Source organism: Mobula hypostoma, chromosome 6 (genome assembly GCF_963921235.1).
Source record: "Mobula hypostoma chromosome 6, sMobHyp1.1, whole genome shotgun sequence".
Taxonomy (NCBI): domain Eukaryota; kingdom Metazoa; phylum Chordata; class Chondrichthyes; order Myliobatiformes; family Myliobatidae; genus Mobula; species Mobula hypostoma.
This window is the reverse complement of record NC_086102.1, coordinates 134,637,617-134,643,616: the sequence shown is the minus strand read 5'-3', so window position 1 is coordinate 134,643,616 and position 6,000 is coordinate 134,637,617. Positions and strand designations below refer to the sequence as shown.

The following is a 6,000-nucleotide window of genomic DNA, read 5'->3' as shown; positions in this document are numbered from 1 at the left end:
CAGGAGTTTTATAGATCTGTAACATTACCTCGCTGCTCTTGAACTCAATTCCTCTACTAATTCTTAGCAGTGTTCCTCAACACTGCTAAGAATCCAGACATTAAGCTTGTACTCTGCCTTCAAGTTCAACCTTTCAAAGTGTCTCACTGCACACTTTTCCAGACTGAACTCCATCTGCCATTTTTTTCAGCCCAGCTCTGCATTCTATCAATGTTCCACAACAACCTTCTTACACTATCCACAACACCAACCTTCCCGACATCTGCAAACTTACTAACCCACCCTCCTACTTCCTCAGCTCAGCCATTTATAAAAAGCACAAAGAGTAGGTATCCCAGATCAGATCCCTACGAAACACCACTGATCACAGACCTCCAGGCAGAATACCTACCTGCCATCTACTACCACCCTCTGCTTTCTGTGGGCAAGCCAATTCTGAATCTTTCAGGTTATTAAGCTTATCACAACCAGAAAAATTAGAAGTCAAACATATTTTATGGTGCAGAGGAAGAGGCCCAGTAGGGAAAACAAAGTGAAGTCTACCATAGAGTGAAGACCAAGAAATGACACATGCTTATTCGCTATGGCTGATTTGTCTGAAGGAGATGAATGATTAGAAGAGCAAGAAAAAATGCTGGAACTGTGATACAAAACACTGCAGTTACTGGAAATCTGAAATAAAAGAGGATTTCAGAAATCACTAGCAGGTCAAAGTTGGATATAGGATTGTTCTACGCACTGTCTGGTTGGGATTTGAAATACATTACAATGTTTACTAGTAGAGGGCACAATCAAATGGAGCATTCAGATTTTATCTGGATAGTGTCTGATAGTTAAGTATTTGATGATGATGATTATGAAGACATGCTGTCCTCTTTTACTGTTATTTAGTAATGCATGTGTTAAGAAATGATACATTATTTCCTCCGGTGTGATATCACAAAACACAGGACAAACCAAGGCTGTAGAGACAATACAGAGAAATAGTCTCCCTCCATGCTGTAATGATTCTGTGATTCTATGATTAGTCAACAGTAAGTGGAACAATGTATTTCCGTAGGCTTTTTATTCATCCAGTGCTGGTAATTAGTGCCTATACATCCTTATTCCTGAACAGAGAAGACTGTCAGGAATTAAACACATGCACATATCTGGACTGATATGCTCTCTCTTTTCCTCATTTCTGATGAAGGACCTTCAATATAAAAAGTCAACAGCATCTCTTTGCACAGATGCTTTCAGACCTGCTGAGTTTTTCCAGCAATTTCCGTTTTTATTTCAGATTCCCAGCGTCTGTATTTGATTTGATTTTCATTCACATATATTCTAGACCGGTTAAGCACAATATATATCTATCCCGAAGTACATTTGGACACCAGATGAATTTTACAATCTGGTACTTCGTGGTTATTGTTACAAATGTAATTACTTATATTTAAATTCCCTAGTTGCCTTGGCGAGAGTCCAACACCATTTTCCGAAACCATGGTGCAGAATCAGGACTGCCAGCCCAGCAACTACGTTCCCGTCCCTCGTCTCATAAACCAATGTATTCAGATATTCGACAAAATAGCTTGACACGTTTCATGTACTATTCTGATAAGTCTTAAGTTCTTAAATCGATGGTCGGATATGTACTACTTTCCCACAAGTTATTATGAATCGCAAAGCAACGACTTCCGCAGCCACATGAGGCAGTCGCCGAATAATCATAGGATGGGAGTGATGTATTAACTACACGTAAACATAATTTATTTCATTATAGTTTAGTTAAGGGAATGCAAACGGAATTGGTAAAGGCCGAAAATTGTACAACACATACTTCGCAACTTCCCTGTAGCCCGTTTTATATAATAGGCCAACCAAAATCAACTCTGCATTATTTTAGTAATAATAGATACTGTCCAGCAAGCCCCGATCTTACAGTATTGCTTTGATTGTACAGTAACTATATGAAAAATAAATTTTAAAATGCAAAAGGCCTTATTTAAGGCAAAGTAAGCTGCAGATAAAAGTCCGCGAGTGCGGGGGCAAACTGCAGGCGGAAAGTGAGTTAATAAATTGTATGCGAATTTAATACTGGATTAACCCAGTTCTCCAGGGATAGTTTGCAACACCTCGTGATGAATGCACTTTTTCTAGTATTTTCACATTGTTTTTCATAATTAAAAATACCAAATGATTACGATTTTTTCTTCTCGTGGGAGCGTGCAAGCCTTTATAAAGTAGCTTCGAGGTTACAGAAACGTAACAATCATTCGAGGTTGAAGAAGCGTAATATTAAAACTGAATGTACGGCTTGGTGGCAAAATAACAGAAAGTCACAAACTGCAAAGCAAGTGGTACGGTAAACATCAGAAAAGATGACTGGATTTGATGCAACGTATGTGGATATCGGTACGATCTCTTGCCCCCGCCCTCCCTGCAACCAGGGCGTCGCGCGCCCCGGGTGTGAGTCCGAGCACGCGCGACACCAGCAGTGATCGAGCTCGCGCTCCTTTCAAATCGATTCCATCCCCAGAGAGAGGAAAAAAAAGCCAGGAGCTAAAAATAGACAAGCCGTTTTGCCGACTAGCACCCGGATTGGCGGGCGGCGGTCACGTGCCCAACGGCCACCTCTCCCTCCCTCGGCTCCGTCTGTTTTAGCTTGTTTGTTCAGCGAGTGTCAGTGAAGCGAGCAAACATGGCGGAATCCCTCGGCAACCGACACTGATCGCCTCCGTGTTGCTGCGTGGCCAGACGCCTGCCGAGACCCGTGCCGATTTCAAGCCCGTTCTCTCACCTTCGCCGCCAACTGCAGTTTTTGGTAAGGCGCGCTTGTAATCTTTACCATTTAATGCTATTTCCCTGTACAATTGTCTCATTTCCTTCCCACCCTTCCTCCAAATGTACAGTGGCTGACTTCCATATGGCATTACAAGTTTAGCTTTTCAAAGCTTTCCCTCATCGGTGGTTGGGTTTAAGTAGTTTTTCCTTTAACACCCCACCCTATCTCACTTACCGATTGAGGCATTTAGTGTTGACGCCAACTAAACTTTATAAACGGACATCCCCTGACGTCGGGAATTGATTGACGGCCTGCTGTCCAATTAGTGTTTCTGTCAACCGTTTGTTAGTATATTGTTAATGGAAGTTACCCAATTGGCGCATGGCGGGGGCGGGACTTCCTGTATATTAAGTTAGGTTGAGGCGGAGCAGCTAGGCGAGCCCCTGGATCTTGTGTATACACATATTTTTTCCCTCTCTGTTCTGTCATGTATGTGATTAAACTCTGTTGATAAATGCAATATGAATCAGCCCCTGAATCGTATTAAATAACACTTGGATCGCTATATGCATCCGAAAAAATTCTGTAATGAACCCGTCTCCCTGAGTCTTGGATGAAATTGACACGGGTTATGTTTATCCGTTGAGGAACAGCTTGCTCGAAGTGGTGAATCGGCTTTTTCAATTTGAAGTGGAACCAATAGACACAAGTAAACAGTGGGAAGGAATTCCGTGTGTGAATGTTTCTGATTCCTTCGGATTTTTTCCCCTCAGAAATTAAACGTGTTTTGGGGGATGGCAGGTCGATTGCAACCTTTTGTGAGTATGGAATGTAGTTAAAGGGCTTCCGAGGTGTATTGAAGTAAAGGGAATGATGTGGGGTGGGATGAACTAGGGTAAAAGAAACACGTAAACATCGCTCAACAGAATACGGAATCATAATTCAAATTTTGAAATGTAAATTGTTCAATTAAATGAATTTAGTTTATCACTTGCTCGTTGATCTGAAATTACCACAATTGACGTTGGTTGCCCTGTGGTGCCTTGTTCACTTGCACGTAAATGAACCTGGTTACCAAGTATGTTTTGATTTCTGAGCTGATCCTCTCTTCATTTGTATACATTCTCAAGTACATCTCTAACAGGATTAGCTGCAAGTTTTCTTTGGGTAAACTGGCAATGGTAACACAAGATTTAGTGGTTTACTTACCAGTTCTCTGATACTTGTCTGGCTGGAGGAGATCAAATTCCCATTTGGTGCTGCACTTTGTTGTGTCGAGGTATCTCTTGGTTTGCTGAAGCAAATAAAAATGAAATGGAAAATTAAAAAAAAGGAAATGAGGAATATGAAGAGTGTCAATTTAAGATAATTGAACCTTTAGTATAAAGATGATGGGACAGATTTGTTATTTATATAGTATCTATCCTAACAGGCCTTGTAACAAACCCCAGCAAATTACTCTTTTGTATGTAATCGGTAGAACATCACAAAAACGGATCAGTAGAGCAGTTCTTATTCCTTTTGTTACTTATAGAATCTTTAAATTGAGGGAAGGTTGAAATTATTAATGTAGATCAGTGGCTTGGTGGAGATTTTATTTTTAAACCTTGTGAAATGCAACTACTAGTGAGTTTTAATTGCTTCTGGCACTGTTGTTCATCTTAAGTGGAGTCTTGCAATCTGTCTCGCAATCTTGAGTGGGAGAGAGACAAGAAAAGAACTCTACCATTTTGCATTAATATTTTTTTAAAGAAGTTTTGTATGAAGCTGAATGATAGTTCAAAATCATTAAGATGTAAACTTTGCTGTTAAAATTCCTTCTTCTTGGTATTAAATGCATTGCTATCGACCTGCTTTGAGAGCTGACGTAAACTCGATGTAGCTGCTAACCATTCTTAGCACCTTAGCATATAATTTTAATCATGGTATATGGAGAGTGAGTTTATATTTGGATTATTTTAATGAGTTTTTGCTGCAGCAATACATATTCAAGAATAAAACAGAATAAGAGTTAATTCACTTTATTGTAATGCTTTCAATCTCAATTGAAACAAATGTTGGTATGAAATGTATGCAAAACTCAATAAAACCATAAGTGCACATTTGGGTGGGGTTTGTTTGAAAGCGTGAAAGGGCATTTTTCAGAAAAAGCCACTGCTGTTGGGCTGCAATATCTTTAGATTTCATGTTCTTCATGTTCCAACTCTTCATCCTTACCTTCTCCTCTTGTGCAAGGCTGAATTTAAAAAGGTTTATTGCTGTTGCAGTTTATAGGTATCAGAGGTATTATCCATCTTTGCATTTGCTCCTTCATTTAATGAGCATTGCTAATCTTTTACCTATACTAACGTATTTATTGATGTCCTTGATATCTAATCATCTATTGATCTGTCTTGAATCTACTTAGCAACTGAACTTCCATAAACCACTTGGATAGAGAAGTGCAAAGGTTCATAGTCTTATGGTAGAAGAACGTCTTTACATCTCAGTGCTGATTGGCCAGCCCCTTATTTTGAAAATATGACCCATGAATCTAGACACCTCACCTAGGGGAAACATCATCCCCACATCAGTCCTGATAAGCTCCATGAGAATCATCCCTCATTCTTGATAGGTTTAGCCCCCATCTCCATAACCTTTACTCCATACCAGGAATTTAGTTAGTGAACTTTGTTGCACTTACTCTACTGTATTTGTAAGAGATGGACATCACAATTTTACTCCATATTCCAAGTGTAATGTCACAGTGGCTCAGATAATTTCAGTAAGATGTCTTTACTCTTACTCAAATTCTCTTGCAATAATGTCCAAAGCATCACTTGCTTAATTGCTTGCTGTTAGGCAATGTTAACTTCAAGTGATTCAATTACAGAAATATTTCTCAACGTCTCACTCTCTAGGTGTAAAATAAAGTTGCTTTATGTTTTTCGAACAAAGTTGATGACTTCACACTTTTTCACAATATTATGTTTGTCACATTATCAGTCATTCTCTTAGTCTATTTCCCTTTGAATGCTGTCTACATCCATGTAATCCTCTCTGCCTTGCGGGTTTGTACTTTTGGTAGACCTGGATCCAGATCATCTAAAAGTTATCCAGTTATGTTCTTTGTTTTCTTCTTCCTGTTAACCATACAAGCCAAACTATTGAAGTGCATCCCACAGCCCCTCATTTTGTTTAATCATTTCTTGTAAGGCATTTCTTGTAAATCTGACGGTTCTGTCCAAGCCTAT

The 6,000-nt window shown here is 39.5% G+C and overlaps 1 protein-coding gene across 5 annotated transcripts in view; it reads left to right on the top strand.

Moving 5' to 3' along the window:
• Positions 1 to 674: 674 nt before the first annotated feature.
• Positions 675 to 6,000, top strand: part of hdac4 (histone deacetylase 4) — a 494,468-nt gene continuing 489,142 nt past the window's right edge. Inside the window, exon 1 of one of the 5 annotated variants that reach the window (XM_063051788.1) lies at positions 675 to 2,806. The gene's annotated coding sequence lies outside the window, so the exon portion shown is untranslated. Of the gene's footprint in view, positions 2,807 to 3,194; positions 3,586 to 6,000 lie in introns of those variants that run through there. The other 4 variants (XM_063051782.1, XM_063051780.1, XM_063051784.1 and 1 more) reach the window with 4 other exon arrangements.